The sequence below is a fragment of the Natator depressus genome, chromosome 2 (genome assembly GCF_965152275.1).
Source record: "Natator depressus isolate rNatDep1 chromosome 2, rNatDep2.hap1, whole genome shotgun sequence".
NCBI classification, from domain to species: domain Eukaryota; kingdom Metazoa; phylum Chordata; order Testudines; family Cheloniidae; genus Natator; species Natator depressus.
In genome coordinates, this window is record NC_134235.1 from 185,719,037 (window position 1) to 185,736,572 (window position 17,536).

General features: G+C 41.1%; 1 protein-coding gene across 4 annotated transcripts in view; it reads right to left on the minus strand.

Moving 5' to 3' along the window:
• The window catches only part of TMEM108 (transmembrane protein 108), a 234,263-nt gene extending 219,189 nt beyond the window's left edge, over positions 1–15,074 (minus strand). For all 4 annotated transcript variants that reach the window (XM_074945538.1, XM_074945536.1, XM_074945537.1 and 1 more), the window contains exons 1-2: positions 14,960–15,074; positions 6,803–6,924 (exon numbers count right to left, since the gene is read on the minus strand). The gene's annotated coding sequence lies outside the window, so the exon portion shown is untranslated. The remainder of the gene's footprint in view (positions 1–6,802; positions 6,925–14,959) is intronic.
• Between the last annotated feature and the right edge of the window lie 2,462 nt (positions 15,075–17,536).

Sequence of the window (17,536 nt, forward strand, 5' to 3'; positions counted from 1 at the left end):
AAGCATTTAGTCAGAAAAGGACAGAGAAAAAGAGAAGTTTCCTCTGATAGCAGAGGAAGGAGTTGAGTTGGAATCAAGTATTACCATGAAAAAGGCAATCACACTGTTCAATAGGATGGTCAAAACCACTAGCCACGAAGCGCATGTTTATTATTAATGTACAACATATGGTGAAACATTCCAACAAAATAAACTCTCACACAGATCTAAGGAGGCTTTTGAAAATTTGTTTTTGTATTCTCCGTAATTTTGTATTATAAATGCAACATGAATTTTAGGCTTGTCTATATGACATCGCAGTCCAGATTACAGGAATGTGAATCGTAGAGTTCTCTAATGTGTTTGCTGTAACTGCCCCATGTAGATGCTGGCGCAAACTAAAAGGTACCTAGTTCATGTTAATGTAGTCCCGTTTCAAATAAGCAAACTTTTGGTTTGCTCCAGTGAGATCTACACCAGACAGTTAGACCGCAACACACTAAATCTTTCTGTAATTCATATCCCCATATTGCACCACCCTTTAGACAAGCCCTTTTTTCCCCACTCTTATGACTGACCTGAAGTGCAAGTGGGACAGACTGACTCTCTATATAGCCAGAATTGTTTATAGATTGAATTCAGAACAGAAGTACGGTTCTAGTCCTCACGGTTGTGAAGAAAAACTTGCAAATATGACCCAAGTGTGACACAGGAGCTAAGAAAGCAGAAGGCAATAAAAAGAATCCAAAATCTTTTTCCTCTCATGTTTTTGTGGGGCTTGGCGCAAGATTTTTTTAATATCTGTAGATGGAAATACTATGTTGCTTTTTCTGATAAATTTGTATTTAATTTATTCTATTCCCTTTTCTTTTATATGCATTTGAAGGGATGCTGGGAGCTTAAACTTGGCCCCTAAACAAAACTGCATTAAAACAAGCTTTTATAAAACCTAAGGCCAATCAAAATCTGTCTCCAGTTTTCTTTAAAATAAGCAAACACTTTTACTCAGTGTTCAACGACTTCACTATAGCACTAAAACCCACAAAGTGAGACTAAGTAAACTAAAGTGCATCAGATGATGCTGATTTTCATTGTCCAAACTGAGCATAACATACTTCTGTGATTAACCAAAGATAACATTTTAAATATTATACCTCTTGTATTTCTCTCAGCTTCGACAATGAAAATCAATGACACTTGCTGCACTTTAGTTTATAGTTAGTCTCCCTTTGGGGTTTTTAGCAGTGCATTGTTTGGTTTTTGAGCACTGAATGAAAGTGTTTACTTGTTTTTTTTTAAAATGGGGAAATATTTTGATTGGCCTTAGGTTTTATAAAAGCTTGTTTTTACACAATTTATATTTGCAGCCAAATCTAAGCTGTCAGCATCCTTTTCAGTGTGTATAAAAGAAAGGGGAAAAGAATATTAACAGAATAAAAACAAATAGTTAAGAAAGCAGAAATAGTGACAAATGTGATGGTTTTTTAAAATTCATTTTTAGCAATCTAAGATGTAATTAGTAAATACAGTTGCTTACAACATGTGATTTTTACACTGACAGAATCCCTTTAAGAGGCTCTTCATCTATAGGGAAAGGAATAGGACATGGTCATTCTGTTTCAGCTACAGCTCACCTGTGCGGACAGATTAGCGGAGTTGAAAAATTCATTCTGACCTTTCCTTTGTAATGAGATGAACTTTCTCTGAAACTAGCAATCACTGCTGAACTACTACCCTATCCCACTTGCAGCACATCTATTTCCATTTCCTCCTCCCAAATGGCAACTACTTGGAACAAAATGTGACCATCCTATTTGATTTATATGTGATCCAGAAATTCATGGATGAAACTTGAATGGATTGATCCTTAATCTAATTGAATCAAACTATTGTATGCCTAGTACATTCTGCAGTAGATCAACTCATTACCATAATGGTATTAATTCAATATTCAAGACTGGTACTATCATTCTTATTCTGATACAAACTAAGGTCTGAATACACTATTTTCTGAATTCATATAGGAATATGTTTTAAAATAGTATTGTTATTACAGAAGCACATTAGACACGCTCATACAGAGTACTGCAAAAAAGAGAATTTCTTCCTTAAAACAAATAAAAATAAAAAAGAACCCCTACTGACTAATGCCATCTTTAAAGTTAATGTTCATATACGTTTTAGCAATTAAGGAATTCTAGCTCCAAATGGGAAGTTCCTTCCTAATTCCTGTTAGTGCTTAGCTTATAGCTTAAAATATGAGGGTTTAAATCCTCAGATGAAATAAAAAATGATCTTGTCTAATATAACTGTGGATGTTCTCAGCTACAGTATTGTTCTGGACTTTTAAGTTCCTACATAAAGAAAACCAGGTTCTTAATGGGATAACTCCATAATGTTAAGGACAACTGCAAAGTACTCCATTTAGGAAGGAACGATCAGTTGCACACATACAAAATGGGAAATGACCGCCTAGGAAGGAGTACTGCAGAAAGAAATCTGGGGGTCATAGTGGATCACAAGCTAAATATAGGTCAATAGTGTAACATTGTTGCAAAATAACAAAAATCATTCTGGGATGTGTTAGTCAGAGTGCTGCAAGTAAGGCACAAGAAGTAATTCTTCCACTCCGTGCTGATTAGGCCTCAACTGTGTCCAGTTCTGGGTGCTACTTTCAGGCAGAGGTGGACAAATTGGAGAAAGTCCAGAGAAGAGCAACAAACATGATTAAAGGTCTAGAAAATATGACCTATGAGGGAAGATTGAAAAAAATGGCTTTGTTGAGTCTGGAAAAAGAGAAGACTGAGAGGGGACATGATAACAGTTTTCAAGTACATAAAACGTTGCTACAAGGAGGAAGGAGAAAAATTGTTCTCCTTAGCCTCTGAGGATAGGACAAGAAGCAATGGTTTTAAATTGCAGCAAGGGCAATTTATGTTGGACATTAGGAAAAACTTCCTGTCAGGATTGTTAAATACTGGAATAAATTGCCTAGGAAGTCCCCATCATTGCAGATTTTTAAGAGCAAGTTAGACAAATACCTGTCAGGGATGGTCTAGATAATACTTAGTCCTACCATGAGTGCAGGCGACTGGAGTAGAGGACCTCTCGAGGTCCCTATGATTTTATGATAAACAGAGGAAAGATGGTCAAATTGTTAGGGTATTAGCCTGGTACTCGGGAGACTGGGGTTCAGATTTCTGCTCTGCTACAGACTTCTTGCATGACCTTGTGCAAGTCTTGGTACCCATCTGTGAAACACAGATAACACTACTTCCCTGCCTCACAAGAGGGAGTTGTGAACTTATCCTCTTGATCATGACTCATTAAAGATGGTGAGGTGCTCAGAAACTGTGGTAGTGAGAGCCATATAAGTACCAAAGATAAAAGCTAGGAAACCTACCTACCTATTTCTGCAGTGTACTTGGAAGGAACATGGAGGGGACAGACTCTACAGTATGCACCAGGCATCTCGTTCCTCCATAGCTCTTTTGGATGAATCCCTTCGGTAATTCTATCCCTCATATGAGGCTTCATCGTGTCACTAGGCCTCCTCTGCTTGTGTGGTGGATCCGTCCAGCACGTTTGAATGCATTTAACTATACCTATAAGACTTTTCTCAAACACTGTATTAATGGGTTCCATGTTTGCTCAAATGTATATTGTTAAATAGATGGAATACCAATACAGTGGTTGCCATGAAAAACTCAGGGCCAGATCCTCAGCAGGTGTAAATTACTGGAGCTCTTCTGACTTCAGCATTTACAGTTACTATAGACTGGTGTCTAAAGCACTACTGTATTTCATTATTCCTAGGACAGAAAAGATCTGCAGCATCTCAGATACTATTTGTGTAGATGTTGTCTTTCTACATGGCAACAACCAACTGTGCAGTACTCTTCCAGAGAAAATCCCGATTCCTCTTTGAGACCCACACTAAAAGCAAAGCTAGTTGTAACAAAGCAATTCCAAGTAAGGGCAACCCACAGGTCCTTTACATCAGAAATCTCAGCCACAACAGGGTTCTTTTTAATTGTGAAGACTCTGCTCTCTATCTGCACCACTTTTTGTTTGTTCCGTTTTGAACATAATACGTTGTGACCAACATGTCTAATACCAGTCGTAGTTAAATGGTAAGTGCTAACATTCCATATTGTCCGTTGACTTTGTTGTTACTTCTGTACCATAATATCTGCTTTGGGAGGGTTAGCTTCTGAAGCTATTTCATGATTTGCCTCATGAAGAATTAATGACTCTTCTTCTAACATGTTCTTGTGTAGCAGTGGGGAAAACTTGTATTGCTAGTTGCCATCTCATCTTTTGGCTTCAAGCAGCTCTAGGAAACATACTACAAAAGCTCCTCACTGGGGATAAGGGAGCAAAAGGGCTAAAAGACAGTTTGGCTACTTCAGATTAAGTAGGAAGCATTATGGAGAAGATGTTCTGAATTATGTCACATAGGGCAAATGTCATTGTATTTTTTAGTGAGTATTTACTGTGCCAGGAGAAATTACATGGTTTGTAGCACACTGTCTGACCAATTCCCCCTGCCCTGCCCTGCCTCGCCCCCGCCCCCCCCCCCCCCCGCCTCCCTTCAAACACCAAGTTTTCAGAAAATGCAGAAAATAAGATTCTTCTTTTGGATCCACTTCCTCTGAACCACTCAGATTCTAAGCACAAATGTATGTGCCAAGAGTATTGCAAACACCATTACAGACACTGCTTAAATATAGTTTTTTCCTTTACTTCTAATGAATGCACGCCTATTTCTGAGAGACAAGTTGCTTCCACTTCCATAAGAATATCATATTTAACCTTAGAACTCTAGCATTTTCTAGCTTTGCAGCATCAGTAAATGAATACTTTAAGATAACAAACTGTACAATATATAGAATATAGTCCAAATTGACAATCACACATGCTCAAGCTATGCCTATAATAGGTAACAGGTAATTGTGCATGCATAATAGGTAGATGTGTATGAAAACGGGTAACAATGCAAAAGTCCCCATTTGTGCATGTAAAGTGCCTGTCTGCCCATACATATAGATATTTTGTAGGTACAAATTAGGAGCCTACATTTCAAATTGGCCTTATGCCTACAGTTTCCAAAAGATTAAAATAAAATGTCTGTTCTTTGTTTGGCCTTTCTGACAGTAATTGCTTACTTGATAATTAAAGCAATCCACTTACAAATATTTGATTGGCAGAACCCTAAGGTGGCATTACTCAGCTTTTTGGATCTAGAGTTCCAAAGGGAATGGGGAAAATGTACAGGGCATCAAATATGCAAAAGCATCATCAAGGGTTTTAATAACAACTCAGTGTAGTTCTGACTTGTGAATTACCCTCTTTGTTTTATGGTTCCAATAGATAATAAATTATTCAATCTGCAGCTTTTTTTTTTCATTTTTCATTACATATGTCATCTGATTCACTGTAACACAATGGAGCAAGAGAGGAGCAAAATATTTGCAGAGAAAAGCAAAACAGCAGTCATAATCAGACTTTTTTTACTTTATTATGAATCAAAAAAGGGGCCTCTCATTGAAAAAATTGACTACATTTTGTGAATTTCCACTGAAAAATTGGCTCATTTTCCAGCAAAATTAGCTCATTTCATTGAAAGATTACTTTGAAATTTGAAAATGGAGATGTGAAATATGAACTGTCATATTTTCAATGTAGAAAATAGAGATTTCATTATTTTCTGCAGAGAAACTAGATCGTCCAAACCTTTAAAACATTGTGGGAGTTTTACCAATTTTGAACATCTCTAAATTGGAGCTGCACCATTTGAGATTCCTTAATCTAGCCCTCTAAACAGCTTTCCTTTAAAATCACATCTTTATCAGTCAAGGTGGTGGGTCCCTGAACTGTTTTAGCAGCAGCTGTCCAGGTTTTAGTTCACATGTGAATGCTTGTGATGTCCATCAACCAGCAGGCAGTCTGTTCTTATGCTCCCTAAATAACTTCTGGGCAATTTAACACATTTCTCAGTCTGAAACCAAATGGTAAGAATGTTTAAAAGGGTGCCAAGAATTACACTTACCCTCAACAACTATGCCACAGTAATGTTATCTGTCTTTACAAAACCCAGAAGAACCAAGAAATTGAGACACTACTGAAAAAACTCTCCACCTTACCATACCTTTAATGCAAACACCCAAATGAGGGATCCAATGTCGTGGGGCAGGAAATTATCCAAAATGACGGACAAAGCGTTAGTAGCTCAAAGCTAAAAATACAAGAAACTTACTGTCTTTGCCATCTATTTATAAACACTTCTAGGGCTTATGATTTCCTGTGTGTCAGTAATTTACAATTATAAAAGTGAAATATCACTCCACAACTTTTTGGGGATCAGGTATATTTGGGTCTGTAACAAGAGACAGTTTAGAGGTATGGTTCTCTCCTGTTTGAAAGATATCCTGCAATGAGATATGGGTTTCAAAGATATTGGATCCACATCACAAGGCTTTGAGATAGTCTCAAAAAAAAAAAAATCTCAGCTGGGGAAAGGACCTCTTAATAGCAGATGAAGTATCTAAAAATAAAGGAGATGTACACAGCTGGGGAATATTTACAGAAACATATTGGCTTTTTTAGCAGGCACTTTACTTTCATATAGTAAGAGCCTAAATTTCAGAGAATCTGAACGTCTGCATCTGCCCCTGACCTCTGAAAATTCAGGACTTTTTTGTCTGTATTTAGCCTAGTTACAAGCTCATCATATACCACAAATCACTAGGACTGAACCACTGCACTGGACACTGGATGGTCTGTAATAAGCAGAAGCAGCAATGGCAGAAAATTGTCTTACCTTAGAGTGGGATGTGTAGATGCCTTCAAACGCATCTATATTCTCATAGCCCATTGAGTCTGCTCTCTGTTCAACTGTAGATTCTGCTTCTTTTTGCTTTTTGCATTGCTGGCTGGTGCAAACTGTAAATTTACAGAAGTGGGTGTGTTATGCCAAGATGCTTATCCATATCTCATTCTGCAAGGCATTCAATTTAAATGCACATGGCACTGTGCCATGTGGCTCCTATTCCTCTGAAGTGCTTTCAATCCCATGACCTATACGCAGCAATGTTTCCGTAGGTCACTGATTTTTTGAAAGATAAATAGGCAGATGGAAGAGTATAAAAGTGATTCTAAGAGATTTTCTTTAACATCTTTACAGAACCTCACATTCAATCAACGAATATCATATTTAAGAACATGGTCTTGTCTTACTTGAATTCATACATTAGAAACTTTTAATTGTTGAGTTCTCTGTGAACATCTCTGTTAAAGGTTTATCCTGATATAAAGGAAAGAATTATTTTTAATTCAAAATATTTAATTTAAATGTCAATTGTGGTAATGCATCTGCTGATTCATCCCGGCAATTAGACCAGGTGAGACTCATCTCAAAATCAGGGAGTATAAACAGGTTGAGAGTCTCTCAAGGCAGAGGGAATGCTCATGGGACAGTGCAGTCGGTCCTGCAGGGAGAAACCCTAGGAATAGCCAAGCTCAGACGGAAGCTCAGGCTGAGATATGTTTGTTATTTAAGACAGCAATAAAGGAAAACTGCAGGAAAGGGTACATTTGGACAACATTCAGTGTGTGTACAATGTCAAAAGCAGGGTTGGCACAAAAGGGTAGTAGAAATGAAGGAAATCCATATCAGAGCTTGTTCTATGCAACAGTTAAGGGAACCACAGTGAGGTTCCTCCACTAAGTGAAGAAATCCACTGGTGGCTGGGGATAACAAAAGAAACCTACTATTCTACACCACTTCCACTACTTTACATAGTGGAGGTTAACATTTCAAAATGAACATTACTACAGGACACTAGATGAATGTGTGCAACTGCATCAGTGGGAATAGACGTGGCGTAGCCTGCAGTGGAGAACAAAGAGAGGAATGGACGAGGAGCAAGGATGCTGAAGAATTTGTGAAAAGCCATCTGGAATTGTGTGTTTTCTTGATGGCTCAGTAAGATTAATTACTCTGATGAGGCACAGACTCAGTTCAAATACTGAGATGAATCTAGAGGGAAATAACATAGGAGATACCTTGAATCTGCCCTTATAAACAAAATATGACTGCGTTCCTACCATGTTTGACCACTGCTGCAGAATACTGTATTATTTGAAGGGAGTTTGTCCCACATAGCAATGTGAGCATGGGTATTAACAGTTTCTATAGCTCACATGATATAAAGTCCAGAAGTGTCATGGGGATAACTAACAATCTCGATATCTTCAATCTCGTGCAGCGGCTGCTTACCAGAACATACATTGAGCTAACTGCCTGTACAGGGGCTAAGCCAGGGCTCAACCCTCTCCGGGGTGGCAGGGAGCCACACCAGCTCGGTACACACAGTTAACTTTGGGGAATTTGTCCAGCCACTGGAGTCTCCCTCAGCAGCCCTTGCAGTAACTGGACTGAGCACCGTAGGTCCGGGCCCTGAGTCAGGGTGGGGCACCAAACAGTCAGTAGCTCAGGCCCTCAGGCAGGGGCTGAGCAAATAGCCCAACGTTAGCAGGCCAGGCCCTGGGTCAGGACGGGGGAACAAACAGTCAGTAGCTCAGGCCCTCAGGCCGGGGCTGAGCAACACAGCATGTGTGAATTAGCCCAGGCCTCTAAGGACGAGGAAGAGGGGGAGACTGCCACCCACTGGGTCAGTGGGGATCCTGACCGCAACTCAGTGACATGGGTTCTGGCAGAGCTACAACCAGACTAGGTTCGGCTGCCCCCGGGCTGCTTCCTAACTCCCCTCCTTCTGGTACCTGGGTCCCGGCAGTGTTCTCCGGGGGGTCCAGCACCATGGGTTCCTCGGGGCAATGGAAAAGCGGCCGGCCTGGTAACTCCCCTGGATAGCTGGCGCAGGGCAGGTCCGGTAACTCCCCTGGATAGCTGGCGCAGGGCAGGTCCGGCCAGTCTTGGCGTGGACCTGGGACCGCGGGGTTTCCCCAGTGGCAGGCTAGGCTAGCTACGTCTGGCCTCCCCGGCGGCTGGTCCTCTAGTAAGCTCTGAGGGCCCGCCTTTCTACTTCCGGGTCGCGCCTTTCTACTTCCGGGTCACCACCTGTCCCTCTGAGGGGCGGGCTCAGAGCTTCCTGGCTCCGCCCACTCTGGTGTCTGGAGGGGTTCGACCCTCTCCGTGGCGGCAGGGAGCCACACCGCCTCGCTACACTGCCCCACCAACTAAGGCTAAAGGAAGAAAATATTTGAATGAAATCAACACACAAAGGTGTAAATCTGGAGTAGCTCCCCACTGGTTTCAGTGTCAGGTGTGACAGAGATTGGAATCAGGACATAGAGCCTTACTAGCTTTAAAAACAGATCCCAAAAGCTCACAACTCCACTTATACGTACATTAGTACTACCTCTTAGAATCCTCACCTGGGAAAGTCAGGGAGATTTTTTTTGTTTTGGTAATGACGGGTTTTACTATGTACATTCTATAGCTCACTAATCTTGACCTACACACTTGAGGAAGACAGTACAGACCTTTGTTTTAACAGTTTAATTCAGCACACACTGATCACACCTTTGATGTCTTTGAATCTGAATTTTATAGGCTGAGCAAAATCCCTCCCTATATTCTTGGTGACTTTCCAAAATTTTAAAGCAAAAAGGCCACTAAAAACCATGGGCCATATCCACAGTTGGTGTCAAATGATACAGCTCTTCCAATTTGGGTGGCTCCACCCCAATTTACAGCAGCTGAAGATCTGGCCCAAAGCATTTAAGAAGAAATAGCTATATAATGAATTATTTGATTATGGAGGGCCCACAAACTAACTGGATATTTTAAAATTGTAGTAAATTTAAACATCTGTATATGTGTATACATACAGCGCAGTGAAGCCTATACAACAGACCACCCTTATTATGCAACCTTCCATGTTTAGACCATCATAGCTCCCCGGAAACGGCTGCCATGTCCCTGTGGCTACTAGGCGCAGGGACGATCAGGGAAGTTCTGCATGCTGCCCCTGCCCCCAGTGCTGGCTCCACAGCTCCCATTGACCATGCTGCCTCTCTACATGGAAAAAAGATTCTGAAAAATCTCACGCTACCAATGTGTGCCTAGTTTTCACTTTAAATTGGCTAGTTACTTCAATCACTTGTAGGAACTACTGGAGAGTGTTGTGACATCTGCTAGTGGGGTGGGCAAAACCAATCACATGTCGGCTTCCCTAATGTGCTCAGCCAGTGTTTCTTGATGGTAGCATGTGTTTCTGCCTTTACATTCATGGAGAGTATTTAAATACGGCTCTGTTCCCTGTCTCTCTACAAGCACCTCACTAACATGACTAAGCCAATACAAACCCGATCCTGAACAGCAGGACAAGGATTTCATTTGCAGACTCCCCACTGTACGAATGGAAGGTCATGATGAAACAATGTAAACTAAAGACTAAACCAAATGGTAAAAGAAGCTACTGAATAAGCGATATGAGTTCTCCTTAGAAACAGGAGCCCCCAATGGTCACAGCTGCTAACAGCAAACTCTGTGCTTCTGTATCATAACATCCTGCTGCATTCCCCACTTGTGGCATCATGTTATCTGTCTCTTCCTTCAGATCATACATCTGAAGAGAGGTTCCCACAGCAACTTTAGCTGGCAAAACTTCTCTGAGGCATTGCAGCACTGCGTGGATAAAATCCTGCTGTCTGGTGCACAAGGAACAAAGAGCACAGGGAATCTCTTCCTCCACAAAACCAGAAAGCAAGTATCTCTCCATGGTGCTCGAGAGGGCAGTATGAAAGAGGGCCAATAATTGCACCGGCTCAAACACCACATCTCTAAGGGAGTGCTATTAACATGTTAAACAGTCATGACTAGCGCTTCAGCTAGCTTGCACCTATGCTGTGGTCAGCAGCAAGCACAATCCAGCAACAGCAGAAACAGCTGCCTTTTTCAGTAAGAGCACAGTCTAAGTGCTCCCACAGTCCACTGCCTCAACCTATTATGATGAATCTTGCCCTGGCTGACAGTGGGGGCAAGCCTGGCAGTGTCCCCCCGCCTCCAGCCATAGTAGGATTTATCCCTTTATTGTATGAGTTGGGTTGACAGCACTACAAACTACTGATCACATTTCAGTCTCAAACTTCGTGCTTATCACCAGATAAGCTCTAGGAAATCAGCCATGGCACGTGTGTTTAAGGGCACCAGCCATTTTCTTTACAGCATGGTGAAAACTGGATCAAAGAGTAGAATCTGGTCCTGTACAGAAGTATCTGAAATAGCCACCTAGAGTAGATGCCAATTTTAGTTCTGGGTAAAATGGGAGCCTTAACTACGCACCTCTTTTCTTTTGTTGGTTTGAGTCAGAAAGTTAATGTTAATTTTCCTAGTCTACCTACCCACCGTGGCCATTATACGCTTTGGGACAAATTCTTTTCAGAGCTACACTAATGCAAATACATTAACTTCACTGGGGTTGCACTGGAACAGTTCAGCATATATCTATACTAGAGTTTTTGGTCTTGTACCTTGAACTAACTGATCACAATTAACTCAAGTTAACTAATAAGATTGTAAACTCTTCTGTAGCCAACTCACAGATGTTTGTTCCAGGACACACATTTTTGGCTCAACTGTTCTTCAACCTGGCTTAACTCTGAGGAGGTATGTCTACTCTAGAGATTTTAAACTCAAGATAATTGATTGCCAGTTCACGCTAGTAAACTAACACACTTGTAGATGCTAATCTGGACACTCCAAACAATTTGTGTCTTGGAACAATCAATTTAAAGACCTGTAGTGTACACAAACCCATGAACCATTATCAGGAACAAACATTTTTGAGAATCTATGCTAGAATTTAGTCACGTGTGGTTAACTTGAGTTATCTGGCAACTGATTAGCTCAAATTACAGCAGCACCAAAAACTATACTATAAGCAAGTCCTGAGAGGAGAATTTGTTTATCTGCACTGGGCTAGATTCCACCCTTATGCTGGCTTGGGGTAACCTAGAGCCCCAGCAGAATGTACACATGGAGGTGAGGTTGCAGTGTGTACATTTAACAACTTCTCTTCTTTTAGGGGACCCTCATCACCAAAAAAATCTCAAATTTGGGCAACTATGGAGGGGGGGGGCATGGCAAGGGCATCACAGATGCAAACTGATCCAACACATTTGCCAGGCACCATCCGCTGCTGATGCTTCAGTTTAAAGCTGCCTCTGTAACAGGGTGGCACTCCCCTCTTGCAAGCACCCCCTAGTCGAGTGTGTGTGCCTGCAGTCTCTATTTGTGGTGACCCCTGTTGGTGATTTCTCAGGTGGATTTTCAGTGACTCAGCCCTCTGGCCAAGTCACACACATGCAGTCTGTATGTGAAACAGAACAGACCCCTTTTGGGGTATACAGTCCACCAGAGGCCTGTTCCAGGACCCCTCTGTTGGTATCTCTGTACCCCTCCCTGGGCTCGGTCTTTAAATACTCCCAGCCCCAGTATGGGGCCGTACCCCCAGGGCTTCCTTACTGGAGACACTGTCTTCCTGCAGCCCTTCCTGGGCTCAGTCTTAGCAGCCAGCCAGGAGCTCCCTCGGTCCCTGCCAGCAACTGATCTGTCCATGGTCGTGCTGCTTCTTCAATCAGTCAACCAGCCAGGAGCACAGGTCTCACTCCTCCAGCTCCAGGCAGCAACTGCTTGGCTCTACCTCTGCAGCATCGTTTATATGGCCCTCCCTGGCCCAAACTGGTTGCTCAATGAAACTCTCTCATTGGCTGCTTCCCCAGCAGCCACTCTAGGCAGCCTAGAGGACTTCTCTACTGCTCCTTTCTGGGAAAGGGTGTGGTAGGATCACAAGGTCTCCTGCAGGGGGCCTCTAGGCCTAATACACCCTGTACTGCCTCTCAGTACAAAGCCTCCAGGGGAAGGTAGCAGGGCAGATGCTACACCAGAGCCATTTAGTATTACTGCCTCCCTAGTGTTTTCAAACTTTGTAAAGCACTGAGTGTCAAAAATGTCTGTAAACAAATACATCTTTAGTGTAAGTATTTCTCTGCTATTTTTGTATAATATTTGCATGTCAATTTTTATTTGTATATTAGATAACATAAGATCTTTATTTTTACATTATTAATATGCTCAAGACATATTGGTATTTTGCATCAAGCAATTATCATTGTTTATATCTCCTGTTCTATCTTTTTTTAAAAAAAAATCACACCTCTGAGAAGAGTAAAAGTTCAACCTATTTCATATCTGGAACAAATACAGATAACATCAGTTTACAGATTCCATCCTTTTTAACTGGACTATAGGTATTTTCCCAGTTTTTCAACCTTGAAAAATAGCAAATGGATTTCTAAGGAATTGTTAGCACTCAAAAACTGCAAGTATGGTACAAAATCCCTGAAAATTAGAACAGCCAGCATTAAATTTATACTGGTGATAAGCTAAGTATGGTATCAAAAATAACTTTATGATAGGAAGCTATACTAGTCAATAGCTTTACAAACAAAGCAGATCAGAATAGTTCACTAGGGGAGTACAGCATAGTAGAAAACATTCTCAATGTTTGCATGCCGAGTTTTAATTCTGACCGTTCTGTGTTAAAGTTGAGCAAATAGACTACTTTTAGATCCAGTTAGCAGAAGTATTGCTTTTTCTTATATAGGTAAAGTCGTGAAATTTAACTGCTCCTGGTTAAATGGTTCTGCATATGGAAAATAGTCAGAGCTTTTTTAGTTTTGTGCAATAGCATTTGGTTCCCAGAATTAACACTGCAGAGGCATGTTATATATTAGTGGGTTTGGATTTTTTGTGAAGGGTTTTTTTTTTTGTTCTTTTGAACTTTCCTGCTTAATCTGGTCTTTTGAATTAAAAAAAATTAGCAGCAGCTGCAAGATGACAGTATTATTCAACAAAAGCACATTCTCACTCCTGATTTACTTCCTGGGAGAGCTATGGGATTTTAAAAGACTGATCCTGCTTAGTTTTGACATTAACTTCTCTTTCACAGCAGCTTCTCTGGACAAGCTACTACATCCATGTAGCCTGAATGCATGAATGCTCTCTGCACTTACAGAAGGAGGATTTTCTCAGTTTGATTATAGATTCTGTAGTTTTGCTGCAGAGCCATTTATTCATAGTACAGTCCAGTTCCTTTTCATTTTTTGTGGTGCAGGCAGTTTAATCCTTAGCAGCTTTAATTCTTTTCAACAATGGCTTTAATTATCTTTGGTATAAACTTCACTTTCAGTGTATTATTAAAATATTTTCCATAGACAATTATTCAGTCCACCCCATAGTTTTGGAGGAAATACATAAAATCTATTTCTTGTGAAGCAGTTGGCTAAGATGTATGCCTACCACAGGACTACAATGGGCTTTTTTAATTGGCTACAGTTCAAGACCTGTTTAAACAGGCTGCTGTCTTTCATTCACTGTTCTACTTTAAATACAATATACAAGCCATAGATTCCAAATCCATTAGGATATTGAGCATCAGTCTTGCGCCTTTGCTTTAATATTGCCAACATGCATCTCGGAACACGTATCAATGACTGGTCTTGGCAGGCATTTTACAGGTTTTGTTTTAAACAGTCTGCTTTGTAAAAATGACCTGATGCTTTTCATGCAAAAATAGGTATTAATATCAACCTTCCTCTCCCTCTCCACCCCTTCATAAAGATAGAAATTTATCTATGCACTATTTCCAATGCATGCCTGTCTGTGCAACTGCTTGCTAATATATAATTTAATATTCTCAAGATGTAAAACATTTAAAATAGAATACAATGATTTTGAATTGCCAAAGAAAATTGCTAGGCATATTTGAGTATTTATCACCTTGGATCACATTTAATTTAGAATTTAAAAAACATCAAAAGAAATCAAAATACAGAATTTAAGATTGGAGCCCTTTTTCTATTTTACTCTATGCTTGTGCAGCAGAAAATCCTGCTGCATCCATTCCCGGCAGCTAATTTATTAGAATAAAGAGACATCATTATTGCTTACCTCAATAGAAGTGCTAAAGCTCCCCCAGACTGCTGTGGAGAAAGCACAGCCTCATTTGCACATACACACACAAACTGATGTTCCTTCTGATCTGTCGGCAACCAAGAAGGCCAATAGCACATGTTGCCTAGCATCGGTCACATGACAGCACCAGCCAATCCCCTAAATGTTCTTTGCAGTGCCTACTTCTGCTTTCCAAATCCCAAGGGATGTTTTATATATAGCTTCCAGCTTGTTCAGGTCAGACACAATAGGGAGAAGCAGAAGTCTCACCCCATTCATTTGTTTGGACTAGCCTCACAAGTAATAGACACTTGGCACTTTTGAGTGACCAATGTGAGGTCACTGGTGTCAGGCTGGTAAAGAATCTCTGGCTGCAAGAATGTATAAAGAGTCCAAACAGGAGCCAGAGTCTTTTCAGTGGGACACAGAGCAGAGCAAAGTAGCTGTTAGTGAAGCACAGTCACTGAATATAAATGAGGACATACTGTTGCAATAACAGGGACAGGTTATTACAGTGATTACAGACAGGATTTACAAGAGCTATATTGGATTAACAATAATTGTACTGAAATGGGAAGTCCTGAATTTAGAGGGCCACTTTAAAAAGGTTAAATATATAATGAAAGTAAGTGCTGTAAATAAACAGTATTAAAATAAGATAACATTCTGCTCTAACACAATTTGGTTGCTGCAGAGGCTTTCTGTGGCTCCTTTAACAATTAAGTCAACATTTTGTGGGTCTTACTTATCTCAGCTATTGATGTTCCACTGTAAGTCTTGTAAATCTTGAACAAGGGCAGGAAGAGACCATCAGAAGAAATCTGTCACAGCTCTATCATTCCTGATCTAGAATAATATTTACCTGTGTTAGAGCAGTGCTCAGTGAAGAATCTCAAAACACTGTATTAATGAATGGAAGTGTCATTATCTCCATTTTACAGAAGAGAAAACATTTTCAGAGTGGTTGATTAGACTTATCCAAGGTAAGCAGAGCAGTTAAATCACAGTGCCAGGAATACAGCCCAGGTCCCCAGATTCCCAATCCAGTATCTCATCCTATGCCGTGCAGCTTGCAAACAATTCGCTTTCTTTGCCCCTCTTCCCCCATCATTCTCACATATACTTTTCCTCTCACATTTTTCCATATTCACTGATGTAGGGCACAAATGCTTCCTTTTTTGTCACCTAAAACTGCCATTGACTTTCCATTGCTATACAGATATTCGAACCAAATGTATCTGTTGTATGTCACTCCTCCAATTTCTGTTACATTAGCCTATTCATTTTTTTTCTTCACTGAGAGTAAGAAGTGTGCAAGAAACCCAGGATCAAACTTGTAAAGTAGCACAATATGCTTCAAACACATTTGAAAGTTCATAGCAATAAGTCAATGAGCCTGAAGCTCACTTAGGCCTTGTCTGTTCTACGAAATTAGGTCAAATTTATAAAGTCGGTTTTGTAGAAAGCGTTTTTATACAGTCGATTGTGTGTGTCCCCACACAAATGCTCTAAGTGCATGCAGTCAGCAGAGTGCGTCCACAGTACCGAGGCAACCATCGACTTCCAGAGCGTTGTACTGTGGGTAGCTATCCCACAGTTCCTGCAGTCTCCGCCACCCATTTGAATTCTGGGTAGAAATCCCAATGCCTGATGGGGCTAAAACATTGTCACGGGTGGTTCTGGGTACATATCATCAGGCCCCCCTTCCCTCCCTCCCTCCATGAAAGCAATGGCAGACAATCATTTTCCGCCTTTTTTCCTGGGTTACCCATGCAGACGCCATACCACGGCAAGCATAGAGCCCGCTCAGCTAACCATCACTGTATGTCTCTTGGGTGCTGGCAGACGTGGTACTGCATTGCTACACAGCAGCAGCTTATTGCCTTTTGGCAGCAGACAGTGCAGTATGACTGGTAGCCATCATTGATGTAGTCCAGGGTGCTCTTTTAACCACCCTCGATGAGGTCAGGGGGCGTCTGGGCAAACATGGGAGTGACTCAGCCAGGTCATTACCCTTTTAAGTTTTGTCTCATGGTGATTCAGTCCTACTGGCAGTCCTAGTGCATGTCTTTTAATGAGCAGCCAAGAGAAGACGATGGCCAGCAGTCATACTGCACCGTCTTCTGCCGAGCACCCAGGAGATGATGATGGCTAGCGGTTGTACTGAACAGTCTGCTAATAGCAAGATGTATAAAGATAGATGAAGTGGATCAAAACAAGAAATAGACCAGATTTGTTTTGTATTCATTTTCTCCTCCCTTCTTCCCTCCTTCCGTGAAATTAAAGGCCTACTAAACCCAGTTTTGAGTTCTATCCTTGAGGTGTTGAGTTCTATCCTTGAGGGGGCCATTCTGTTTCTTGCAAAGCCACCCCCTTTGTTGATTTTAATTCCCTGTAAGCCATGCTGTCGGTCTCCCCTCCCTCCGTCAGAGCAACAGCAAATAATCATTTCACGCCCTTTTCCCTGGATTGCCCGAGCAGGAGCAGACGCCATAGCACAACAAGCATGGAGCCTGTTCAGCTCACCGAAGCAGTTATGACCATTCTAAACACCTTGCACATTATCGTGCAGTT